This window comes from Nycticebus coucang, chromosome 4 (genome assembly GCF_027406575.1).
Source record: "Nycticebus coucang isolate mNycCou1 chromosome 4, mNycCou1.pri, whole genome shotgun sequence".
Classification (NCBI taxonomy): Eukaryota; Metazoa; Chordata; class Mammalia; order Primates; family Lorisidae; genus Nycticebus; species Nycticebus coucang.
The window spans coordinates 1,363,544-1,390,357 of NC_069783.1; the positions used below are offsets into that span (position 1 = coordinate 1,363,544).

The 26,814-nt window shown below is 48.6% G+C and overlaps 1 protein-coding gene across 14 annotated transcripts in view; it reads right to left on the bottom strand.

Moving 5' to 3' along the window:
* MYT1L (myelin transcription factor 1 like) overlaps window positions 1-26,814 on the bottom strand; it is a 476,241-nt gene that overhangs the window by 167,235 nt on the left and 282,192 nt on the right. For 11 of the 14 annotated variants that reach the window (XR_008379597.1, XR_008379596.1, XM_053588628.1 and 8 more), the window contains exon 5: window positions 14,258-14,414. The gene's annotated coding sequence lies outside the window, so the exon portion shown is untranslated. Of the gene's footprint in view, window positions 1-14,257; window positions 14,445-26,814 lie in introns of all 14 variants that reach the window. The other 3 variants (XM_053588633.1, XM_053588630.1, XM_053588627.1) reach the window with 1 other exon arrangement.

Below are 26,814 nucleotides of genomic sequence, written 5' to 3' on the forward strand. Positions count from 1 at the left end.
CAACATATTCTTCTTAGTAAAGTGTCTCAAGAATGGAAGAAAAAGTACCCAATGTACTCACCCTTATTATGAAACTAATGTAGGACCTTCACATGAAAGCTATAACCCAGTTATAACCTAAGAATAGGGAGAAAGGGGAAAGGGAGGGGAGCGAGGGGGGAGGGAGGGGGATTAATGGGATTACACCTGCGGTGCATCTTACAAGGGTATATGTGAATCCTAGTAAATGTGGAATGTAAAGGTCTCAGCAAAATAACTAAGAAAATGCTACAAAAGCTATGTTAACTAATGTGATGAAAATGTGTCAAACGATATATGAACCAAGTGTATGGTGCCCCACGATCATACTAATGTACACAGCTATGGTTTAATAAAAAAAAAAAATTCCTAATTCTTTCAGGAGTTTTATGCACACAGGGTTATTCTCATTGCTTCTGGTCAGATAGCTAATGCCCCATGCCTGTGCTGTGGGGCTCCCTTCTGCTCCACGTGGCACTTGGCTGTTCCTGCCTGACCCTGGCTGGTATGTGCTCTGCTCTGCTGAACAGGGCCCCAGCACTCAGGAAATGCTAAAGAATCAGTGGTTTCTTTTCTTCCTCTTAGCTAACAAAACCCAAATCCAAAGGCTGTCAATGCTTTTTTAAACTTACTTTTTTTTTTTTTTTTGTAGAGACAGAGTCTCACTTTATGGCCTTTGGTAGAGTGCCGTGGCATCACATAGCTCACAGCAACCTCCAACTCCTGGGCTTAAGCGATTCTCTTGCCTCAGCCTCCCGAGTAGCTGGGACTACAGGCGCCCTTTACATAGATGTTTCAGTCAGTGCTAACAGCCAGTGAGATTCAGATTACACAGTAAGAGTAAAAATTATGGTCTGAAATGCCAGGAGGCCTTTCCCCTATTTAACAGCATGTGGGCAGAGTTCAGCCAGTCCTCACTGGCTGCCCCACTTTTCATTTCAGTGGGAGTCCCCTCTCTCTGGCCCTGCTCACCCCTCACGTCCCCTGCTGTCCTGATAAGGAGCCTTGTCCCCCAGCCCCGAGGGCAGTGGAGCAGCCTGGGTGGGCTGTGCAGGTGTGGTCTTTCTTTCATGATCCCCAGGCTGGAGTCACACTCCTCCACCCATGAGGCTGCGCCAGCTCAGCAGCACCGCGGAACTGGCCAGCTCTGGTCTTCACAGAACTGAACACCAAGGCACCCCAGCAATCACCACTGGGCCTTCCATCACCGCGGATTTACATGCAGAAAATTCTCCCTTAAAGCCCTATGTTACCATTAACTCTTATTTTTAAGTCTAAAGTTTATTTTTAAAGGAAAGATGAGTTGTTTTCTAAGGAAAGTTAAATGGTTTACACTTGAAAAAAATCTTAAAAATTCCTGATATGAAGCTATCAGGAAAGACTAAGAGGGAACCAAGTGAATTATAATATCTAAACAATACATTTGGAATTGAAATTTATTTTATTGCTTCAATGTTCTGTCACTTTCCTCCAAATAACACGTGCCCTTCTCTCAAGCTGAGCCGCAGTGAAGAGAACATAGTTATCTTAATGCACTAAAATCTCACAAATTCAGTAAGAGCCCTTCCCTGGGCAGATGCTGCCCTCTGAGGTGGGGTGCCGCCTGGGGACACAGTGTGCTCCGGGAGCGGCTGTGCCCTCGGTCCTGGGGCTGCGACAGAAAAGTTAAATGTGCAGATCAAACTGCATGCAGGTGTTTCCCCAGGAGCACTTATTCCTAGAATTACCATCTCCTTGGTAACTGAGAACTGGATGTGGACATCTAAGTTCACACAACAGAAAATGCTTTCATGTCTCAGTTCTGGTTCTAGTGAGTTTTGATTCATAAAAATCCATCTGTGAAGACCAGCAAGAATCAGAGGAAAAGTGTTTACACAGAGAAAAACAATTAAAAATTGTTTTCCAAAATACGACAAAGTTTTCAGCTACTCAGTGAATTTAATGCAGTGTAAATTTATTAACATTTAGGATTTCTATCTGCTTCTCATATTAGAAGATAGCATTATTATTATGTTGCAAAAGAATTAAGAGAGAGATAAACAAATTTATAGTTCATTGCAACATGATTTAAAAATTTTCAATTTCTGTTAACCAACTTCATAGGATGAAAATAAGAAGAAAAAACAGGCAAATCAAACCAGGAAAAATCTTTTGGTTTGTGTGCTCCTAACTTTTCCTTTTCCTGCTCTCTATTTCTTCATCAGTGAGGATGACAGTTAGTGAAACCATCTTCTAGCTCAGTGATTCTCGACCCTCCTGATGCCGCAGCCTTTTAGTACAGTTCCTATGGGTCGGGACCCACAAGCTGAGAGCTGGGGAGACAAGACAGAAAGCTGTCCCGGGGACACTTCACCCCTGACTGTGTACGTGTGTGGGTGTGCCGTGTCCCGGGGACACTTCACCCATGACTGTGTACCTGTGTGGGTGTGCCGTGTCCCAGGGACACTTCACCCCGTGACTGTGTATGTGTGGGTGGGTGTTTTGGGGGTGTTTGATGCCAACAAAGGCAAAGGAAACTGAAATGAGAAAGTAAAAATTCTCTTGGCAAAAAAGTAAATGAAGACACAGCTGATGTCCACCTGTAACCTGCCACTCTGTATATGTGACAATCTCCATGTGTAACGAAGTGAAACCACTCTTGAACTCAGACAGTTTTGTGGGCAACATTTTTTAGAAAGGATGGTACTGGAAATAGTACATTTGAAGTTACTGGAGTGAAATTTGAAGGCTGTTTTGTGAACTAGTCAAGAAGTACTTAGTAAGCTTCAGACAGGTGGCCCACAAGAGTGTTGGTAAAGTCATTATGAAAACGTGGTGCTATGAAACGTGGCCTTCACCTGAAATGAGACAGATAAAGCTTCTCCCCACTGTCTTTGGTTATGAATTCCTTTCTTACCTAGCATAAAAGAGCAAAATCATTGTGACCTTGCTATGTTCCAGCTGCCTCTTCTTTACGTCTCGTGTGGGCCTCTGTCACCTGTCGCCAGATGAGGAAAACAGAAGATGCGCAGGCAGTGTTAAAAGTCGTTGTCTACATGCTTCATCGCTCTGGAGGTCTCCTTACGTGACGAAACTGTGTGTTCACAGATACATGGCTCACCTGGGCTCTGTGGGTCTCGGGGGAATATTTTCAAAAGAACAATGACAGACAATGCGTCTGACAAATAATATCTATGCTGTTTCTTAGGGCTAGAGAAGGTCTGTGATGTATAGCTTTAAAGCCACATTAGTGGGATTTCTAGGAAATCTGCTGGCTTCCTAAGTAGGACAGTTGAGATAAAGCCAGTCGTGGAAGTGGGATACACCCTGCCCTCAAGACGGTGAAATCACAGTGACACAGCTGTTCTCGTGTTACCATGAAACCCTGAAAATAAACCCTTCTGAAGAGCATACATTGAATGGTTAATACACTTCTATACCTAGTTTGGGCAAACACTTTAAAATCATGCTACAAATTTTAAGAAAAACAGCAATCAAAATGATGACAGGTTGCAATAAAGACATCCAGTAATAGACGCCCCAGAGCAGAGATCCATCATCCTGACACAGTTGACCTGTGGGACCAGGAGGACCTGGACCCATGAATTCAAGCTCCTACACTGGGATGATTGACTGTGTGTTCTCAGCCTCTTCCCCCCAGGGCCTTTGTGTGCATGTGTGTGAGGGCACCTGTGTGCCCCTGTGTGTCTGTCCCTGTGTCTCCCTGTGTGTGTGTCCCTGTGTCTCCCTGTGTGTGTTATGTCCCTTTGTGTCCCTGTGTCTCCCTGTGTGTGTGTGTCCCTGTGTCTCCCTGTGTGTGTCCCTGTGTCTCCCTGTGTGTCCCTGTGTGTGTGTCCCTGTGTCTCCCTGTGTGTGTCCCTCTGTGTCCCTGTGTGTGTGTCCCTGTATGTCCCTGTGTGTGTCCCTGTGTTCATGTATCCCTCTGTGTGTGTGCACCTGTGTTCATGTATCCCTCTGTGTGTGTGTGACTGTGTGTGTACCTGTGTATCCTGGTGTGTGCATGCCTGTGTGTGTCCTTCTGTGTGTGGGTGTGTGCACCTCTGTGTTCTCCCAGGTGTGTGCCTGTGTGAATGTAGGTCTGTGAACGTCTATGCCTGCCGAGGGCACAGCAGGGAGATGGACTCGTCACAGGCAGAGGAATAGGCATAAGTTCACCCAATGCCTACTCTTTTGGATATAGAAAAAGCAAAGTGTCAAAAGAAAGCTAAACATCCCATGGTTTAGGCAGCATGCACGGGACAAGAGAGTGTCAGTGAGAGAACGAACCAAAGAATTACAATGAACTAATACGTCTCTCACTTAGCTATGTGGTTAACAATTTTCATAATAGAAGGAGCTGCCCAGAGCTATCCACACCAGGTGCAGCCACGAAAAGACATCTGTGCCTTTATTCCTGCGGCCACGTCCACGGGTCCAGGGCAGGTGCAGCCTTCAAAGGGCTGGGGGGAATCTCCTCTGAGGAAATCCTGAGACCCCCACCCACCCAAGGAAGTCTTCCTTAGATCATTCCACTTTGAGCCTGGAAAACTAATGGAACACTTGAAAATAAACCCAAACTGAACCAGTTTCCAAGGCTTCAAAGATGACCACAGGGATCAAGCCAGTGGATGCTGTAACAAAATAACTGACCTGTTGGTCAGGCACAGCAGCTCACACCTGTAATCCCAGCACTCTGGGAGGCCAGGGAAGGACTGCTTGAGCTCAACAGTTCAATACCACTCTGAGCAAGAGTGAGACCCCATCTCTACTAAAAAATAGAAAATCATGCCAGGCTTGGTGTGGGTGTCTAGTAGTCCCAGCTACTTGGGTGGCAGAGGCAGAAGCATCCCTTCAGCCCAAGAATTTGAGATTGGTGTGAGCTACGATTCCATGACACTCTACCCAGGGTGACAAGAGTGAGACTCAGTCTCAAAATACACCCCCCACACACACACAATAATGTGTGATTTTATTCAAATCAGGGATGATGATCTAGCAATTTCATATGCATGAAAAATCTGTCCAGTTCCACGTCTATGATAAGAGCAGAGAGGCACCAGCGACACCACGGGAAGTGCTCTGGGCAGGAAAGGAGAGGCCTCTCACGTGGGAGCCCTGGGCCCAGGCCAGGGTGGGCAGCTGCTTTGGACAGCCTGGTGACCGCCACACCATGGGTCACTATGGGGCTGTGCTGATTCCCACAAAGAGATAACAACCTGGGTAGCGGAAGTTTACTTCATATTTAACTGTGGTACTTGTAATCACAGCACATTATTTAAGTTTAAGTGTCAAAGAATGGAAGCGCAGAGAAGGCAGCCGTTCTAAACTTCCCATCAGCTGCCCTGCAAACATTTAAGCTTTATTTTTTCTGTTTGGTAAAAATAGCTATTGTTCATTTAGCAACAAGTGCAAAAGTAAGAAAATAAATCTGTATTGCATCTTAAAAATCTGATTTTCTGAATTTGAATGTGTTTCTTATAACCTCTCCATCGCTTTATTCTACCACCAGGTTCCAAGAAAATACAAAGGATCAGAATCGTAGGGCTGCAAGCACCATGGCAGCCTTGCGTCAGGGAGCCAGGATCCATCGCTTTACAGGTGGGACAAACATCTGAACCTGGAAGCTTTTCTATCCAGACCCGCGTTTCTACCTTCCTCTTGGAGAATTCAATGGTCTAATAATGCTGCTGTCTGAATTTCTTTTGGGCACAGGTGACCGGGACTGCGTTGCAGGGTTCAGGGTCCCGCACCATGGCCTGTCTCCCTCTGAGGTCCGGGGTGCAGGGTCCTGCCCTGTGGGGAGCGGACTGTGGCCAGCAGGGCCCCCACAGCCTGAGGAATACTCAGGGAGCAACCCCCAACCATTACTCCTCCCTTGACAACATTGTTTTCATCTGCCAAAAGTCATGCAGCCCGGGCATACTTTCCTCATTTTCGGCCAGCACAGTTTTTCCTCTTGAAGATTGATCTTTCCCTCATGTGTTAAGATTTGTGCAACCTTGTTAAGACACTGTGTAAATAAAGCTGTAAACATCCAGGGTTCCGTGGCTGGCTGTAGTCCCAGCTGCGCAAGCCCTCCCAGTGCCAGCCCAGCTCACGTCTCCTTTCTTTGTACCCCTGTCCTTCAATGCTTTGTATTTCTCAATTTCCCACCATGTCCACCTTCCACTCACATCAACTCTCTCTCCTCACGCTGGGTCACTAGAGGTCCCCCTCTTGTGCTGGTATGCGACATTGAGGTCTGGGGTGCACAGTCCCGAACCATGAGCTGCCTTCCAAGAGGTCTGGTGGACATACCCTTCCCTGTTTGTGCTGTGAACCACCTGCTTCAGGGACTCAATTCTGCTGCTCTTCATCTAGTCCCCGCTGCATCAGAAGATGGTGCCCAGCGATGGTGACAGCTGGGTCCAGGCTGCATGGGAGTGCAGGCTTCCCTGGCCTCCACAGAGCAGGACATTCTGATATCCAGGGCCTTTGAAGCCACATCAAGTTACTGTATCAGCATTTATGTAGCTCTCAGAGGAGCCGTCCCCATCCTGGATTTCAGGACCCAAGCTCTGGCCCACTAGGACTCCTGGGCTGTGGGCTTCGCAGGCCTGGACGGACACTCTCCCTGTGTAGGTCAAGGTACAGAAGACTTCAGTTTCTTCAGAAACTCCCTGATCTCCAGCACAGGAACCTTTGCTACATTTAGTAATTTACATGATCTTCATCCCCTTTCTTGGAATAATTTCTTCTTCAATGTCCCTTTATTTTTCCTCAAAGTTACTCTGAACACTCCAAAGACTGCATGTGCCTTTAAAGTAACTATAATCTCATCTTAGAAAGCCTGTAGGAGCCCCTCCTCCCAGTGGACCAGCTGTATCTTCAGGGTGGAGCCTCGGGCTGCACTGCCGAGTGTTGGGCGCACAGTAGGGTCTGGTGAGTGTCTGTGACCACCCACCCCTGGTGTGTGGGTGGCAGGTGGACCTGAGATGCTGTGCAGCTCTGATTGTCTCTGATTGGCTTGTCATGGGGAGGGTATAGCACCCCTCCAACGTGCTGGCTGTCTAAACTGAAGTGTTTTCTTGCTCTTGGCTCTTCCTCGTCAGTAGTAATCCCTTTGCCTGGTCACCTTGGATGTACCTGTGGCCCGTGGTCTCTGCACAGGGACGGCCTTGTGTGCCGCAGAGACACGCAGAGGCAGATGGTCCACAACCTGACTGTCAGCTCCACGTGTCCCAGCTTCTCAGGCTGGACAGAGCCATCTGAGAATTTGAGAATCGGGGTTTTTTCATGAATAAAATCCCCACGTACCTCACTGGATGGTTGAGCAAACCGGATAAAATGATACATTGGAACCTAGGGTGCTCCCTTGTGCATGATAGGTACCTAGAAGACGTTTCTGTTTCTCCTCTCACTTCAATTTTCTAGGCATAGTATGTTTTTCCAAAGGGACAAAAACCAGAAATGCTCATAACATTCACATTATAGACAACTATATAACACTCCAATACAAAGTAAGACAAAGTCCTTTGGATGTTGTTATTTACCTTTTCATAACACCAAATAATTGATTGACCTTTTGAGTCTTCCCCAGTACAATGGCACACTGGATTGGGCATAGTCTCTGTAATGACATCTAACAGCCACGAATTTGGCTCTGTTTACACAACTTAAAAGTGTGTGTGTGAGGTGAGGTGGAAATGTGACTTTCTTCACAGTTGAGAGTATTTATTTTGGATTCTCAACAATCTCCATTAATCCAACTATTTTTAACTGGGTTTAGACTCCTAAATTCCCTATACCAGGCAAAGGAACCTCTGAGAGTATCTTCTCACTAGCTGCAGCCCCGGAAGTCTGGAGAGAAGGGGTCACTCCAGAGGGTCAGCTCTCGAGTAATCTGCCTGCCAGGAGGGGGGAGAGGCAGCAGCCACGCCCTCCAGGGACAGCAGCGGGGCACCGTCCACCTTTGCCTCCTGGACCCCTCACGGTGCTCGGCACAGAGCAGGGGTGTGGTAAGCATTTGTCAGGTTGTATTACACAAAAATACCACAGTATAACTGGGGATTATGTGGTCACTGGCACAGCTTCTTCACAATGTAACATAGGCCTGGAAGTCCAAGCCAGAGAAGTCAGGCCAGAGAAAGAAATAAAAGGCACATAATTTGGGAAGGAGGATATCAAACTATCCCTGTTTACTGATAATAAGATCTTATATCTAGAAAACCCCAAAGACTCCACCCCTAGAATCGATAAATTTCATTAAGTCCCAGGTTACAAAATTAATGTTCAGAAATCAGTAGCATTTATATCCATTGATAACAAGTAACAAAGAAAACAAAATACCCAGAAATATACTTAGCCAAGGAGGTGAAAGGTGTCTCCAAGGAGAACTAGAACACACTGGCTAAAGAAATCAGATGACAGACCAATGGGAAGGCCGCCCTGGCCTGCGGGTTGGAAGGATTATACTGCTCAGAGGGATTATAGATTCAATGCGAGTCCCAAATGACCAACGTCCTTTTTCAAAGATCTAGAAAAAATAATCCCGAACTTCATGTGCAACCTAAACAGAGCCTGAACATCCAGACCAATCCTAAAAGCAATCCATCTGGAGGCATCATTCTTTGCCTCACTTGAGATTATAAAGCAGTGTGGTCCTGCCACCAAGGTGGGCACACAGATCCAGAGGCCAGAAGAGAGAGCCTGCAAAGAAGCCACATCGCCACAGACAACTGATTTTCAGCAGAGCAGATAACAACATCCAGTGGGGAGCGCACGGTAACCAGCACTGAGAGAACTGGACAGCCACACACAGAGGGACGGAACCAGGCCCCTGTCTCTCACCATGTCTAGAAAGCAACTCGAGATGGAGTAAAGACTTAAATCAAAGACAGGAAGCCATAAAAATTCTAGACAAAAACGTAAGAAAAACTGTTCTGCACTTTGGCCTAGGCCAGCGGTTCTCAACCTGTGGGTTGCCTAAATACAGCCTGCATATCAGATATTTACATTACGATTCATAACAGTAGCAAAATTACAGTTATGAAGTAGCAACGAAAATAATTTTATGGTAGGGGATCACCACGACATGAGGAGCTGTATTAAAGGGTGGCAGCATTAGGAAGGTTGAGAACCACTGGCCTAGGCAAAGAGTATGAATATATGACTAAGACCTCAAAATCAAATATAACAACAATAAAAATGAATAAATGGGACTTAATTAAACTAAAAGGTGTCTACACATCAAAGGCAATGATGGAATAAACTGATGGAGTGGCGAGAACAGGAGTAAATCATTGCAACCTAGACACACGACACAGGCTACTCTCCAGAATCTACAAAGACTAAAACTAATCAGCAAGTAAAAGCCCAATAACCTCACTAAAAAGTGGGCAGAAGGCTCACACGGACTTTTTATTAAAAGAAGACAGGCAGATAGCTGACAAACACCTGACAAAATGCTCACCATCACTAATCACCAGGAAAGTGCAGACTGAAATTACAGTGAGGTGTGACCTTAAAAAGTCAACAAACGGTAGGCGCTGGCATGGACGCAGAGAGAAAGGGACACTTACACACGGTGAGGGGACTGCAGACCAGCCCCTCCTCTGAGAACTGCAAGAAGACCTACTATTCAATCCAGCAATCCCACTACTGGGTATGTACCCAAAGGAAAAGAAGTTCATTTATAAAAGACACGCTTGCACCCAAATGTTTACTGCAGCACGATTCACAATTGTAAAGATATGGAATGAATGTAGTGCATGGTCAACGTGGCTCAGGTACCCTGGAGCCCTGCTCAGCCATGGAACGGAACGAAGTGCCTTCTGCAGCAACTTTGATGGAGTCAGAAAGTGTTATCCTGAGTGAAGCATCTCAGGAATGGAAGGAGAGACACCATGTGTCCTCACTTACGAGTGGGAATGAAGGAGGCCTCTCTGTGTCATCAAGCACTGTGATGGGCACTGGGGACTAAGCAGGGGAGGGACACAGAATTCCACCTGTTGGGTTCAAGCGCACGGTTCTGGTAAGCACACATTGAAAGCACTTCAGCGTGGTACAGTTCATCCACATACCACAAACACCCAAGCCCCTAAACATACTGACATTAAAAAAATCACAGATGCTCTGCAAAGGGAAGAAAATGAGTAAAATAAAAAGGGAAACATTTCCCAGAATGAAATGTTCCTACCAATGAAGGGGACACTTCAAAAACATTCATTAAAGAATGAAGATTTAAGAACGAAAATCTAAGGATCATTTTAGTGATGTGTGTGTGTGGTTGGTGCTTTTTCAGAAAAGTATGGTCTTAAATAGAAAGCATTATTATCGATCACTGGGCACCTCTAGCACCCATTCCCTGCAGGGTAAGTGGTTTCTAGGGAGGCTCTCCACTCTGCTCTCCCACCAGGCGCCTACAGATGCACACAGCACCCAGCCGCACCGAGAGAGACCCTGGAATCATCAGTTAATCACTGAGGAAGGCAGACACTCCAACGCCAAGTTAGGACCCAGCTAAGAGGAGACCAGCACCATGCGTCAAAGCCCCCACAGTGCTGTGGGAGGCCTGGCTGCTCTCCCCTGCAGCAGCACCACCTTCCCAGGGGCACCCCACCTTTGTCTCCTCAGCCACATCATCTTAGGCCAGTCATCCAACCCCAGTGGGCCTTCCCAGCCTTGTTCTGTGCTGGAAACCAGAGAAAGATGTGGCTTTGGAAACTGTTCTTGGGAAAAGAACTGTGGTGCTGCTCTGCACAGACAGACAGTGCTGGGGTGTCCGGGCCAGCCCTGCATTCTCGGGGGGAGAGACTTGGGGTCCAGAGCCTTGATACCCTGTGTCCACCATGAGCAATGGCAACATACCCTAGAGAAGTAAGGCTGATACCTGCCGCCCTGGCATGTCCCGGGGTGAGAACACAGCCCACCCTGCAGCCCCTCAGGAGCCTGCGGCTCTGGGTGTTCTCCTCTGCCGTATGAGCCTCACCTTTCCACTCTCTTCCCCTTTCTAACACAGCAGTGCAGCCATCCAAGTCCCTCATATTTGGTGTCCCTTTTAGCCACCTTCCAGTGAGAAATCCCCCTTCAAAAGCTCCTTGCTGTTAGGATCTTGGCCCTGGCTTCTAGCCACAGATGGGGCTCTGACGGTATCTGGGTGCTCGCCAGCTCCATCCCTGCCCGCCTCACTGCCGCCCTGCCCGGACCTTGAGTGCCAGGCTGTCTCTACCTTACACTGTGACACAGACTCAAAGAGGGTGCCCAGCTCAGGGAACCAGAACCACATCCACACCCAGACCCCAGCCCTGCCACCCCTCACGAAGGGGTTCACTAGACCATTTCCCTGAAAGCCACTGTGAGGCCCTGTCTGCGCCGTCCATCTCCCCAGCGTGCTCCTCTGTCCCTAATGCCCTCCCCTGCTTCCCCTTGGGCTCAGGACCCACCTCTGAGTGTCCATCATCAGTCTCCTTCCTTTGTGGCCAAAGCTCTCTGCACCCTGTGCCCCTTGTCGCCCCTCTCCCAAGCAGTCTGGAGCCTACAGGTTATCAGTTCTAGAATCCTCCTTTCCACTTCCCAGCCCAGAGCCTGGAGAATTCACACCCCTCTGTAAAGCACTGCATCCTGTGGGCGGTCAGTATGGGGAGGAGGTCAGTGTGGGAGGAGGTCAGTGTGGGGAGGAGGTCAGTGTGGGAGGAGGTCAGTGTGGGGAGGAGGTCAGTGTGGGAGGAGGTCAGTGTGGGAGGAGGTCAGTGTGGGAGGAGGTCAGTGTGGGGAGGAGGTCAGTGTGGGGAGGAGGTCAGTGTGGGGAGGAGGTCAGTGTGGGAGGAGGTCAGTGTGGGGAGGAGGTCAGTGTAGGAGGAGGTCAGTGTGGGGAGGAGGTCAGTGTGGGGAGGAGGTCAGTGTGGGAGGAGGTCAGTGTAGGGAGGAGGTCAGTGTGGGAGGAGGTCAGTGAGGGGAGGAGGTCAGTGTAGGAGGAGGTCAGTGTGGGGAGGAGGTCAGTGTGGGAGGAGCTCAGTGTGGGAGGAGGTCAGTGTGGGGAGGAGGTCAGTGTGGGAGGAGGTCAGTGAGGGGAGGAGGTCAGTGTGGGGAGGAGGTCCAGTGTAGGAGGAGGTCAGTGTGGAAGGAGGTCAGTGTGGGGAGGAGGTCAGTGTGGGGAGGAGGTCAGCGTGGGAGGAGGTCACTGTGGGGAGGAGGTCACTGTGGGAGGAGGTCAGTGAGGGGAGGAGGTCAGTGTGGGAGGAGGTCAGTGTGGGAGGAGGTCAGTGTGGGGAGGAGGTCAGTGTGGGGATGAGATCAGTGTGGGAGGAGGTCACTGTGGGGAGGAGGTCAGTGTGGGGAGGAGGTCAGTGTGGGGAGGAGGTCAGAGTGGGGAGGAGGTCCATGTGGGAGGAAGTGAGTGTGGGGAGGAGGTCCATGTAGGGAGGAGTTCCGTGTGGGAGGAGATCAGTGTGGGGAGAAGGTCAGCGTGGGAGGAGGTCAGTGTAGGGGGCAGGTCGGTGTGGGGAGGAGGTCAGTGTAGGGGGCAGGTTGGTGTGGGGAGCAGGTCTGCTGCAATGTATGGCTGCAGAGCTGTATTATGTGAGCACATTCTGCTTAGAGTTGTTTTCTTTCTCCTTTTTGCCATTCTTCACTGGGACTAGATCACGCCTGGTCCTAAGGACTGTGTTGTTGCTGGAGTCCTCACAACACTCTGCTCCTCCTAGGATGCCCCTTAGCCTCAGGACGTGTGTGGCCATGACATGCCTTTGCCCCCTCCTGGACTCTGTGGGGAAGTGTCACACAGGTGCCTGTGGATCCCTTACTTCCGTGCGGCAGTGCGCGCCTTCCTGTCCTGACTTTTATGCCGTTGGAGTGACGGAGTGAAGGGGAAGACACCAGGGACGCAGGCCCACATGTGCGGAAGGCAGCAATTTCTCCATTGTATGTTTGTTGTTTACAAAATCAGGCTCCATCACACACATGTCCTGAAACTTGCTGTCTTTCCCTGATTAAAAGTCACAGCTGCCTCTCAGGCCAGTGTCCATGGACTGGATTCACTGGGACACTCTGCCTGGGTCCCCAGACCATGTCTAGTAGATGCCTTTTTGTTTCTGACATTGCTGGTGGTATTTTTTCCCCTTGGTTAAGTGAACATTTTAGGTGATAATTAGTCACTTTGAAAGGAGTGCAGTCCTCCATGGCCTGGCTGCGACTTTCTGGTGCCAGGGACCCGTTTGCTCCCTGTGCCCTCAGCAGGCTCTGCCTGGCCCGGCTGCACCCCTCCCCTGATGCCTCGCCTGCTCCATTCCCCGAGATGTGCTTCCGGGACTCCAGCCACTAACCAGGGCACCTTCTCTAATTAGTATGTGACCCTTTCCACAGAAAGTTCACTGGCATGAAAATGGTTCCAAAATTTTGAAATGGAAAATGTGAATTCTAGAGGAAGAAGCTGGGCTTGGAAGCCAGGCAATGGCGGTCAGCTATTTCCCCATATTGTGCCCCTGACCTAGGCCTCAACTTTCCTCCTACACAGGCAGCACCATCAGCAAGATGTCTCTCCTGGGGCTCAATGTGGAGTGAGACTGGCGTGAGTGCAGAGCACATGGGGAGGGTAGCGAGCCTGCCTGTGCTCTGCACAGGGAGGGGACACTGTCAGCCTGGTGCTCCATGGCCACAGACGCCTCTGTGACAACTGTCAAGGTCACCACACTCGTGGTACTGGGCATCTCTCCCAGGTCAGGTGCATGCTCCTCCATGAGAGGAGGATCCCATCCCCACTCCCAGGAGCTGTCGGGGGCAGTAGAGGAGTGTCCTGAGTAACAGCGGCTATAGAAAGTGCCCTCCCCAGTGGACACTGGATGTGGTGCTCACTTACAGAGAGTTGCCCTGCCTAGGGCTGCCTGAAAAGACGGGAAAGCAAAGGGCTTAAAGAGTACGATGGAAGCTTTTTTCCTCTCTCACCCTCTCCTTTTAAATCCCCAGGATAGGGGGAATCTGGCCATCTGAGAAGAAGTGGTAGATGGGGCAAAAAGAAGACAAAGGCTGGGTAAGGACTTAGAAGAAAGACAAGTAGAGATTCAGACAGACGAAAGAGGTTTGGGGCAGAGGATGAGGTGCTGGGCATGGCCAGCTCTGCACAGGGAAGCGGCCCGTGCACAGTGGTCTAGGACAGATGCCCAGCCCACACCAGGAAACGTTCTTTATTGCATGCACAGGGCACGCAGCCCGACAGCCCAGGTGCTGGGTCCTGCCTCAGTGTGGAGGAGACATGCGCAGGAGGGGAGCCGAGGCCGCGCTTTACCTTGCAGGGAATCTTCTCTCCTGAGAACGGAGGCAGCGTGACTCCAGGGCAGGACACAGGCCCAGAGTCAGGGGCTTTCGCTAAGCTCTAATCCTGGTCCTCCCCAGCTGTGACTGTGGCAAAGTCACTTAATTTCTCTGTGTCTTGATTTCTCCATCTGCAAAACATGAAAAGCAGCATAAAGCGCCTACGGGTTGTCACCGACACATGAGGAAGAAACATCAGGAGTGTCCCCTTTGCCACGGTCAACATGGCCGCCTTCTTTCAGGGACCCAGCAAGCCCCTGCACACCTGTGACACGCACCCTCCTCATCTTGAGCCCTGCTGTCTGACTCTGAGGAGGATCTCTTCCGTTCCTGCTCAGCGTCCTGTCTGGAGCAAGCTCTGTCTGGGAGGCCAGCTCCCTGCCAGCTCCGGCAGCCTGTGGGCTGAGATGCTGTGCTCTGCCTGAGGAGGCTGTGAGCTCCGGGTTCACAGGGATGCAGCCCTCCATTCAGCCTCTTGTGGACCCTCCTTCCGAGATCCACGACAGACACAGCCCACAGGCAGCAGCCCAGGGCAGTTCCACATCAGAATGTGCTGTGACCCTTACTTACCCTGTGATTTCCACAGGGACTGCAGGGGCATAGGCCTAGCCAGGTCTCCTCAAGGTCTGCAGAGCTCAGAGATTTTTCCAAAACACTTACCTATTAAGGCATTTAGCCATCAATCAAATTTTATGCTAATTTTAAGAACAAAAAAACTGATCGGAGCTTCCCGATTAGTTGCAGGGAGAATTGTGAAACCCAGATCTCTTGGTAGTAAATCTGGTACTCCTGGCAATTACTGGCAGGTTCAAGTTCACTCCCAGGAAGAACCTAAATGGCTGAGTTTCCAGGCAGAACACATAAGTCCTGCCTCATGGCCCCACAGGAGACTTGGTTGTATCAGATGGCCGTCCCAAACAGTCTGCATGGACGCTGACTCAGAGTGGTGCGTCTAGCCAAAGGATTCTGCACTTCCTTCCCTTGTGGCTCAATATGACTAAAAATCTGGGATGTTTTAAAGCTCAGCAGGTCAAGGGAGGGAGAGGCTGGGCACTTGGCATTGTTGCCCTCAGACACTTGTACAGTAACATGGTGGACACTTCGGTACCCAGCTTTGCCAGACAATCAATCCTAAAGTGTCAACACAACTCTCTTTGTGATTCCTCACTGACTAAAGAGTTGAGCTTAATAAGAAACACGGGGGGTGGAGCCATCTCCCCAGAACTCCCCACTTCCTTCCTTTGGCCTGGCAAGGAACACACGTTGTCCATTTCTTTGGGCCACTAGGGATGGAGCCTCACATCTTTCTTTGTGTACTGAATTTTCTCCAAGGAATAATCTCATTCTCATGGATAGTTAACAAGTATTTAAACATGTATGTCTTGTATGAACCTAATGATTTAGACCACAGAAGATTAAAAATCCTAAGTCCCTTAAAAGAGAAAGAAGTTATACCAGATCTGTCTTTTTCCTTTCCTACATTGCAGTTCAAAACAAAAGAACTTCTCCCACCCATCCCTTGGGCACGATACATAATTTCTCTGAAGGCTTACTAGGAACACTCTGTCTTGGGCACAATCCTCTACGTTGTGCCTGACCCCAGAGCACACACCACTCCAGAGCACACACCAGGTCTTCCTCTGATGTACCTTTACCTAGTGGTTGGTTAACGTGGCCTTGTTCAGAGAAAGAAAGATAGACCTTTCAGCAAGATAGAAAGACAGGAAGGGAGGGAGAAAAGAATAAGAAAATGTTTCCTTTGAACTTTGAAGGAAGATTCTGATTCTAATTGATTGAAGGATGCTATACAAGTGACTCAACCAACAAGGAAAATGTTCAATAGTGAAATAATTTAAAATCAGACAGAAATGGGTTATTACAAGACTACTTAATGTGTCATGAGTTGAGCACATTTTCTAATAAGCATCTATTTTCTAGAATTTTCAATGTTTAAATTAAATAGTATATCAAAAGTGTCTAGCTTATCATGCTAAATGCTCAATAAATGATAGGATGCAGTGACATTATAATCATTATACACCTATTTATTAACATATACAATATGTCTGATATTTAGTTTCTCATTTATAGAGTGAGAGAGATGTGATAACGTCAACAAGCAAAGAAAAAGTTACAAACAGAAACTCTTTACTATGCGTGTACCAGTCAATCCAGTTGGTACTGATGTAGGGTTGACGCTCCAGAACTCTGGCAGCCTTGAGTAACTCAGTGTGGAGCAGGAGGGAAAGATGCGGCTACAACATGCGCAGCAAGGTGAACAGAAAGAACGTGGAGGAGTCAGCAGCACTGGTTACAACCATAAATAGTACAAAAGTAATTTATTGGGGGTTTAAAGAAAAATAGAAAACATGAAAGAATAGAAAAAAAGAATACATAAATATATGCTTGGGCAAAATAGAAATTTCACGGTCATCATTCATTTACCCTCCAAAAATCAATAAATGAGAAAAATAAATCATAGCCTATTAAAATAAAAATTTGGAACAAGCTGCTACATTGACATGTTCCTCTTCAGTGTCACAACAAATTTAGGGGGTTTGCTTTTTTTAGCAAATTCTTTCATAAAACTATTTTTATAAAAGGAAGTATTTTACAATCAGCTAATATTCAACTGAATTTTAGTAATTTTCAAGAAACACATATAAATAGCTCATAATATATAAAAATTAAATAATTAAATTATGTGTTAATGAGTGATAGTCAAACTATTAGTTATGATACAACTCATATTCATAGAACAGATTAAGTTGGATTTGAGGTTCCTGTTTATTAAAGTTGTTACACAAAGCACGTTCATTTGTGAGTTTTTATTCACAGTAAAATTAAGTTAGACCGTGCTCCTTAAAAGTACAAATGGAAGAGAAGGGAATAGTGATGAGATAGAGTGAATTCTCTGTCTGTTCACACTGCTGTGGTCAGAAGGTTACAGGTGACTGGAAGGCAGTGAGCACCTCCCCCAGCTGGAGGTCCCTCACCCACAGGCAGACCCCCTCGCCTACAGGCAGACCCCCCTCACCCGCAGGCAGACCCCCTCACCTCTAAACAGACCCCCTCACCTGCAGGCAGACCCCCTCACCCGCAGACAGACCCCCTCACCTCCAGACAGAACCCCCTCACCCGCAGACAGACCCCCCTCACCCGCAGGCAGACCCCCTCACCTGCAAGCGGACCCGCTCACCTTCAGACAGACCCCCTCAAATGAAGACAGACCCCCCTCACCCACAGGCAAACCCCCTCACCAGTAGGCAGACCCCCTCGCCTGCAGACAGACCCCCTCACCCGCAGGCAGGCTCCCCTCACCTCCAGACAGACCCCCTCACCTGCAGACAGACCCCCTCGCCTGCAGACAGACCCCCTCACCCGCAGGCAGGCCCCCCTCACCTCCAGACAGACCCCCTCACCTGCAGACAGACCCCCTCACCCGCAGGCAGGCCCCCCTCACCTCCAGACAGACCTCCTCACCCGCAGGCAGGCCCCCCTCACCCGCAGGCAGACCCCCTCACCTGCAGGCAGACCCCCTCACGTGAGGTGGACCCGTTCACCTCCAGACAGACCCCCTCAAATGCAGACAGACCCCCCTCACCCACAGGCAAACCCCCTCACCTGCAGGCAGACCCCCTCATGTGCAGGCAGACCCGCTCACCTCCAGACAGACCCCCTCAACTGCAGGCAGGCCCCCCTCATCTCCAGACAGACCCCCTCAACTGCAGGCAGTTCCCCTCACCTCCAGACAGACCCCCTCGCCTGCAGACAGGCCCCCTCACCCACAGGCAGACCCGCTCACCTCCAGACAGATCCCCTCACCGGCAGGCAGACCCCTTGCCTGCAGACAGACCCCCTCACCCGCTGCATAGTTCCCTTGACCCCGCAGCCACCATGAGGCTCATATCCCAGTTTGGCTGGGATTGCGAACCTACCAGAATTCCTCTTTCTTGCCTACTAGGTCACTAAAAACAAAGTCAATGGCAAAAATTCCCTTGGAAATTTATTTCAGGAAAGCAAGGTCTCAGACTGACTTCTGTTTATTTGCTTTTGAAAAACATGCCTTCTCAAGTGTCCGTGTCCAGAGCTGGACAGGACAGGAGGAGATGCCCTGTCACAGTGGGAAGCCCACTGTCTGGGGCTGAGCCCAGCCTCCTCTGCCAGAGTGACCTGAGGGCAGGGGAGTGGGTGTCACTTTGGATCCCTTGTGAGTTCTGGGGCTTTAGTCTCGCACAGTGTTCTGTTTCCTGGACTTCTTCTCAGCTGTGTGGACACACAGCCCCAGGCGTTTCTTCAGACCCAGGACTTAAAGGGAGCTGTTCTGATGCCTTAGGTACTGGGTGAGTCTGTTCCACCAGGTAGAAAACCACAGCCAAGACCGCAGGGCGCTGCTGCTCTGTTCCCTAATGCCTGTGTGACCCAGTCCCTTGTGCTTTCCTCTCTAAACAGCTCTCAGAATCCCTCTTCCTCCAGGTTTTCTGGAGCTGTGGGAGCTCTGTGTGTTCAGACGTGTGAGTCTGTTTTATTTTCATTCCTAGCGCTCAGCATTCTCAGCATGGCTGTGCAGCCCACCCTGCCAGAGCTCCTCTCTCCTCTCTCTCACAGTGTCTACCTCTTTCTTTTCTTTTTTAAATTTTGACTAAATGGATGTAAATTTATTTCCCATTGATTTTATTATTATTTTTTTTTAATCTCTGTCTTCTCTATGTTCTGGAAGTTTTCTCCAATTTATCTTTGAGTTCTTCAAGTGTATTTTAAAACTTTAAGAATCTTATTTCTATTTCCAAAGTTGTCTTTGTCACAGATACACATTTGCATTTACTTTGCTGATTATTTGACTTTACATAAGATGTTAGACGGCATGTCTCACCATTGGGCAATTAAATTCACATCTCCCACAAGGGGCAGGACACATAAACATCTGACCCATAATAAAGTGGACAAGTGAATGAAGAGAGGAGGAATAATACAGAGTCCCTGAGCAGGACGGCGAGTGACAGCAGCGACCCTGTGTCTTCCCAGTGCCTTTAGGAACTGGGTGCCGCCACTCCCCTCCACACATGTCAAACAGAAGCTCAGAGGGCTTAGGGAATCTGACTGTATTTTCAAGGTTTACCAGTGAATCAGGAAAAAAGCACAGGGTGCCCCGAGGTAGTCTCACCTCAAAATAAAATCAGGAGTAGTCCGAGGACCCTGGGCTCCTTCACGGGGCAGGGCTCCTTCTGGGCGTCCCCAGGAGTAATCTGAGGACGCTGGGCTCCTTCACGGGGCAGGGCTTCTTCTGGGTGTCCCCAGGAGTAATCTGAGGACGCTGGGCTCCTTCACGGGGCAGAGCTCCTTCTGGGCGTCCCCAGGAGTAATCTGAGGACCCTGGGCTCCTTCACAGGGCAGGCTCCATCTGGGCGCCCCGGGCCTTGGCTAGTGTTCCATCTTTCTTGAACTTTCTTCACCTGTTCAGAGGCCCCGCCTACCTTCTTTCCATGTGGAACTGGGTGGGTTTTCGAGCTTTTTGGCCATAATCCATAGATACATATCTGACATATTTATCCAGGGTGTACTATTTACATAATATAGAGAAATTCGAAACTGTAACAGAAACAAGTATTCTACTTTTATCCATTTTATTCCTTTTCTCTGTGATGGCCTCAATTCCCACACTGACTGATATCACAACTCATTTAGTTGTGACCCAAAATTGGAGAGACACTGGGGTGAGCCAAAGAGGTGCATGTGCTTCCTGGCCATGTAACCCTGAGACCTGCCGTGTTAGATGCCACTTAATTCCGTGGTCTCCAGGACAGTGACTTCGTGCTCTTCTCTGGCCCACACACTATCACCAGTTACGGAAAAAATCATTTAAGTTGCTCGTTGTAAAGTACAGCTTGTACCAGACAGTTCTGTATAGAATTAGATCCCAAACTGCTTTCTGCATTATGCCACAGGTGCCAGTCGGCCTGTAGTTTGTGCTGCTGATGGATGCTGGGCAGCACCGGCTCAGGTTGCCTGTGACAGCGTGAGGACGCGGGAATGAGACCCTGGATCTCCAGTGGTTTGGGGACTGTAGAAGGTGCTAGTCACTCAGGCTGTGCCTCAGCATCACCCCACATTCAGAGTGTGGCCTTGTCCTCGGGTCCCTCACGCTGCCATCCAGCGAGGCTGCTGGTTCCACCCATGGTCTGCATGTCCCTCTCAGCCACCAGGTCCATTTCGCCTTCCCTTCCACTCCTGCTATAACCCCACAGACATGACCAGCGACTATGGGCTCGCCATCCGGCCCCCTCCCCACCCCTTTCTCTGCAGCCTTGTGTGACGATCTACTTTCTGATGATGGTTCAAGATATGCCAGCAGCCTGTGAGCCCAGGACGGCATGTGGGTCGCCCCTGCCCTTCCCTCCACCAGGACCCTCTGTCTCTCCTGAGTCAGCCCCTCACAGTCCTCTGGGAAGCACTTGCCTCAGTGGCATCCCCCGTGCTCCTCCTTTCAGACCATGAGACTCGCCAGGGCAGCTGTCCCCTCCTCTCACTCGGCCTCCCTCCTCTGGGACCTGTCGCGTTCAGAAGCACATCAGTACACTGTAGGGGACAGTCTGCTCACTGGGCTAGTTTCTCCACTGCAGTTTTAAAAAACAAATTTTATCATGTGTATTTGAAGTTTACCACATACTATTTGGGGACACACACAGTGAAACAGGTACCATAGCAAAGCAAATGAACATACTCCTCATATACTAGTCACCTTTTGTGACAAAAGCAGCTAAAATCTGCTTATTTAACCGAGTCCCTCCTGCACTGTGACATCACTAACTTCAGCCTCACACTGCAAGTCCGCTCTGCGGATCTGCCCACCCTGCCTGCTGTTTTGTTCCCGTCGCCCTGCACCCCACCCTGCTCCATGGGGACCCCTGTTTCATTCTCTATCTCTGTATTTGAGTTTTTTAATATTCCACGTGCAAGTGAGATCATGGAATATTTTCTTTCTTTCTTTGGCTTTTTTCACGTAGCATAATGTCCTCCAGGCCCATTTACGTTGTGGCCAATGGCAGGATCTCAATCTTTCCAAGGCTGAACAATACGTCCCACATCTCCCTACTGTGAATGACCCTCCAGTGAGCACACAGTGCAGACAGCTTTGCAAGACGGCGGCTTCTGCTCCTTTGGGTACACAGTAAAACCAAAAGACGCGATTCTGGCTCACATTCTGGTTCTGTTTTTGGTTTCTTCAGGCGCCTCATGCTGTCTCCATAATGGCTGCACCAACCCGCCGGAGTCCTCTCCTGCCTGCCTCACCCACACTGTTACCTGCTTGTCTTTTTGACCTTAGCCGTCCTTGAAGGTGTGGGGTGACATCCCACAGTGGCTTTAGTTGGAATCTCCCTTAGATTAGTGATGGTGAGCACATTTTCATGTACGTGTTGGCCATTTTAATCTCTCCTTTAGAGAAATATCTGTTCAGTTTCTTTGCCTATTTTTAGATCAGAATATCTGTTTTTCTGCCATAGAGTTATAAACCTTCTCCATAAATTTTAAACATTAATCCCTTACAGAGTGTGGTTTGCAATTACCTCTTCCTCCTCTGTAGGTGGCTTTTTCATTTTGCTGTTGTTTCCTTTGCTGTGTGGAGTCTTTTCTGGTTTGATGTAGTCACATTTACTTATATTGGCTTCTGTAGCCTCAGCTTTTGGTGTGATATGCAAAAAGTCATCACTACAGCCAAGGCTGTGAGCCTCTCCCCCTAGTTCTCTGCTGGCCATCTTAACGGTTTCTGGTCTTATGTGCAGGTATTTTATCCCCTGGGGTCGATTTTTGTGTATGGCGTCAGGTTCAATTTGTTTATGTTTTCTTCAATTTCTTTCATCAATGTTTTATAGTTTTTTGATGTAAAAAATACTTCCCCACCTTAGTTAAACTTGTTTCTTAAGTATTTCATTTTTTGTGATGCTATCATAAATGGAATTGTTTTATTGATTTCTTTTCAACTAGGTCATTACTTGTGTATAGAAATGCTATTGAGTTTGTATGATGCTTTTATATTCTGCAACCTTACTAAATTCATTTATTAATTATAACAGTTTTTTTGTGAAGAAATTCATTTATTAATTATAACAGTTTTTTGGTGTTTAGTACACACAGGATCATTTAATCTGAAAATATGGATAATTTTACTTTTTCCTTTCTTTTTCAAATAGATGTCTTTTCTTTTTTCTTGTCTAGTTGCCGTTGGTAGTACCTCCAGCACTTTGTTGAATAAATAGTGGTGAGGTGGGCATCCTTTCCTTGTATAGCACCTTAGTGGAAAGCTTTCAGCTGTTCCCTGTTGATTATGAGACTGGCTGTGGGTTTTTCATAAATAGCCTTTATTATAATAAAGAAATTGCCTTGTACGCTTACATTGTTAGGAGTTTTTGTCAAGAAGGGATGTTATTCCTCATCAAATGCTTTTTCTACATCGAGATGATCACGTAGGTTTTATCCTTCATTCTGTTAATGTCTTGTACCATATTGATTGATTTGCCTTTGTTAAGTCAGCCTTCCACTGCATTTTTAAGTATATTCTGAAGTTGTGCAAAAACTATGCTTTCACATTTTGGGTAACTGCAGGATAAAATGGAACATGGCAAGGCAGTGGCCCTTCTCACAGGACTGGCCCTTCTCACAGGACTACTGAGTGCATTTCCCGTTTCCTTTACGGCTGTGGCTGTTCTTGTGCATAGAAGTGTAGCATCTGAGAAGTGCAAGGCAGCAGGAAATCGAGAAACAACACTTCCTTCCCTGACTTTCAGGGCTAAGGGGAAAACATTTGGAAGGACGGAACGAGCTGCTCACAGTGATCCAAGAAGTCATCAGCCGGGAAGTCCAGAGCCTGCCTTTCTGCTGGGAAGCTCTGCTCGGCCGTGTGGCAGCTTCCCAGCAGCGGCAAGGAGATGTGCTCCAGCAGTGCGTCAGGCAAGGGGTGCCCTGGAGGAGGGCTCCTGTGCTGCGGTCTGGCCACCACACCCACAAATCCATCACACTAGATCAAATCCTGCTGTCTTCTGGACGCAGCCCCTATGCAGCCACCCGGGGATAGCCCAGCCCCCCTTTGAAGAACGGCATATAATAAAAAGATACGAGGATTAACCTCCCACTCATCTACTAGTGGGCTTTGTGACCTTTGAGATTCAGACGACACACCCCAGCCAACATCATACGAAGGAGGAGAACTCGCCCTTCCTAATTTCTAAACTTACTCCAAAGCAGCACTAATCAAAACCAAGAGGGATGGAGAAAGGGAGCACACACATTGTGAGCAGAAATGATACCAAGAAATAAAGGCCTACAAGAGTGCAGAGCCACGCAAAGGGGGATGTGTGTCTTTTTAAACAAGCAGACATCACCATGCAGACACAGGGATTTGGACTCTGTCTTACATCATATACAAAAAACAAACTCAAAATGGACCAAAGACCCAAATGTGAGAACTCAAACTGCACAACTCAGAAGGAAACAGGGGATTTACTCTTCATGATCTTAGATTTGGCAAAAGATTCTTCGATATGACAACAAAAGTATGCGCAACAGACCAAAAAAATGGATAAATGAAATTTTATTAAAAAACAGAAAAACTTTTGTGCTACAAATACATCATCAAAAAAGTGAGAAAAAATGACCTACAGAAGGAGAGGAGGTATTTTTTAATCATATGCTAATAGACTTCCACCCAGGATATAGAAAGAATTCTAGAACTATTCTATAACTCAATAAGAAAAGACAAACTATTTAAGAATACCAATAGGTCAAAATAGACATTCCTCCAAAGAAGATATGCAAAAACCCAGTAAGACCATGAAAAGATCATCGATATCATGAGTCATTGGAGAAATGCAAACCAGAAGCACAGAGCAGGAATCACTTCATAACCAGCAGGGTGGCCGGAAGCAAACACGCAGGTGCACCGGGTACCAGCGAGGAGCAGGGGCAGACACAGCACCGTCTCCCTGCTGGTGAGGACGTCAGTGGTGCAGCCCCTTTGGTAAATAACTTAACGGTACTCAACAGATTAAACAGAGCACTGTGTGACTCAGCAGTCCCACCCCCAAGTAAGAAACGAAAACATCTCCACACAAGAACTTGTAGGCCTAAGTTCACAGCACATTCTTTATGAGACCCCAAATGTGGAGTCAACTTAAATTCCCTTCAGTTGGTGATGGATGAGTCGAATGTGGCTTGTTCATGTGCAGGGAGAGTATCCCACCACACACAGCTCTGAAGTGCTGGCACATGCTCCGATGTCACGGAGAGTGAAACCACGCTGAGGGAAACCCATTGGTCACGGAAGAGCACATACTGTGAGATTCCACTTACATGGAATGTCCAGGGTAGAAGAATGTGTAGAGACAGAGGCAGATTGGGAGATGCTTCAGGGTAGAGATATGGGGGACGTCAGGGTATGACAACTGAAGAGGATGGGGTTTCTTTGGGGGTGATGGAAATATTCTAAGCTTGACTGTGTTGATACTCATATGTATCTGCGAATACAGTTGTCCCCCTTTAATCCACAATTTTGCTTTTTTGTGGTTTCAATACCCCAGGTCAACCATGTCCCAAACACATTCAATGGACAGTTCTAGAAATGAACAACTCATGAGTTTTAAAGTGCAAGGCCTCCTGAACAGCATGATGACGGCTACCCTGTCTCGCCCCGTCCTGCCTGCTACATCAATCACTCCATCCTCCATCAGAGCTGCAGTGTCCCGGCTCCCCCATCAGTCACTCAGCAGCCATCTGGGATCAGGCAGATGGGTTGTTGTGGCCTCACCATGCTTGTGTTCGAGTTACCCACACTTACTTATTAATGGCCCCCAAGCACGAGCAGTGATGCTGGAAATTGGTTATTATTACTTCTTGCTATTAATTTCTTACTGTGCTTAACTCATAAATCCAGCTGTCTCACAGGTACATGTGTACAGAAAGTACAGTATATATTGGGTTCAGCTCTCACCACAGTCTCAGGCATCCACTAGGGGTTCTTAGAACATGTCCCCCGTGGATACGCTAAAGTCCAATGAATTGCTCACTTTCAGTGAGTGAACTTTATGGTATATGAATTATATCTCCACATAGCTGTTAGAGACAGTCATAAGACACCCCAAGGAACAATCAAGAGGTAGGGGCCAACCTAGACTCTCTGAGCCCTGGAGCAAGCCCATGCCTGCCTGTGCACCCCTTGGGGCCTACATTTCATTCTCTCTGCATCCGGCATTCGGTTTTCCTGCATGACTCTCCGGAGTCCTCAGTAGCACCATGTCTGCCCCAAATCCCTGCCGAGTGTCTCTGCCTGCTGCTGACCCACACACTGGAGCCCACCTCTACCTCCCAGCCCAGGGCTCAGGGCCTGGCATGTTGCCCCAAGCTCATAGCTCTTGCAGCAAAGCTGTCCCTGGAACCCGGGTCTCATGGCTGTCATGACACAGGCCACCTAAGATAGAATCCCGGATCTGTGGTAAACTTGGCTGTGGAGTCAGATATCAGTGTCTGGGAGTGCTGAGCAGGACTGGGACTCCTTGGGGACAGACAGGCCTGCCTGGAGTTCCCATCTAGTCCCCACAGCCCAGAGCCCTGCTGGCCTGTGTGGCCCCCAGGGAGGTGAGGTGAGTTCTCTGAACACACTTGCCTGTGGGTTCTACAGTGTGCTGTCTACATGCTCCCACACAGAGGCCACGTCTACCAGGGTGGGTCTCCAGTCACAGGTGGTGTTACTCCCGAGTACAGCGTTAGATACCTGCACTACGGTGTCACGACCATGACCCTAATACAGCCGTCTCACGGCCAGAATTCGGGCTGCATCTTTCTTTCTCTGCATGTTTGTCTAGTGAGTAACAGCTAAGGCTAAGACAGACCCAGGTCGCGACCAGGCCCATGGCACCTTGTGAATAGACATAAAAACCAAGAGCAAGGGAAGCACGTTCTGTTACTGTTTTACTCTCTCCTTCCCTTCCTGAGTGTGGCGTGCATGGGTCCTGTTGTTCTCCCGAGCAGCTGGGCAGAGTTCACCTGCCTCTGTCTACTGGCACCTTGACAATCAGCCCCTGAACTTGTGAGCCATCTTCTGAGCAGTCCCTGGGTCCCTTCTGAACTGTGACTTACTGAAGGCTTGCAGAAGCCTGTGCTCTGGCAAACATGGCTGTTGCCCTTCGCTACCATGGGGCCCCAGGCCAGTCACAGTGGGAGGAACTGTGTCAGTGTGAGCTCAGAGGCAAAGGAGCAGTGGCTGGCTCATTCTGGGCTAGAGGTAGAGGCCTTCACCCTCCTTTCCTCTGGCCCACTGGTCGGCAGCCTCAGGGAGTGCCCCATCGTGTCTGGACATCCTGGGCAGGCTCCCATCTTATTCTGCCCTGTAACCTGGGTGCTTAGCACAGGGCCTGGAGCTCCAGAAGCCCAGGCATGAATGCAGGGATGATTTGTCTAGCTCCAGGAGCAGCCCACAGGCAATACAACTCTTGAAGGAAGAGAGAGAACCAGGACTGGAGGTGTGGCGGGGCAGAGGGCGGG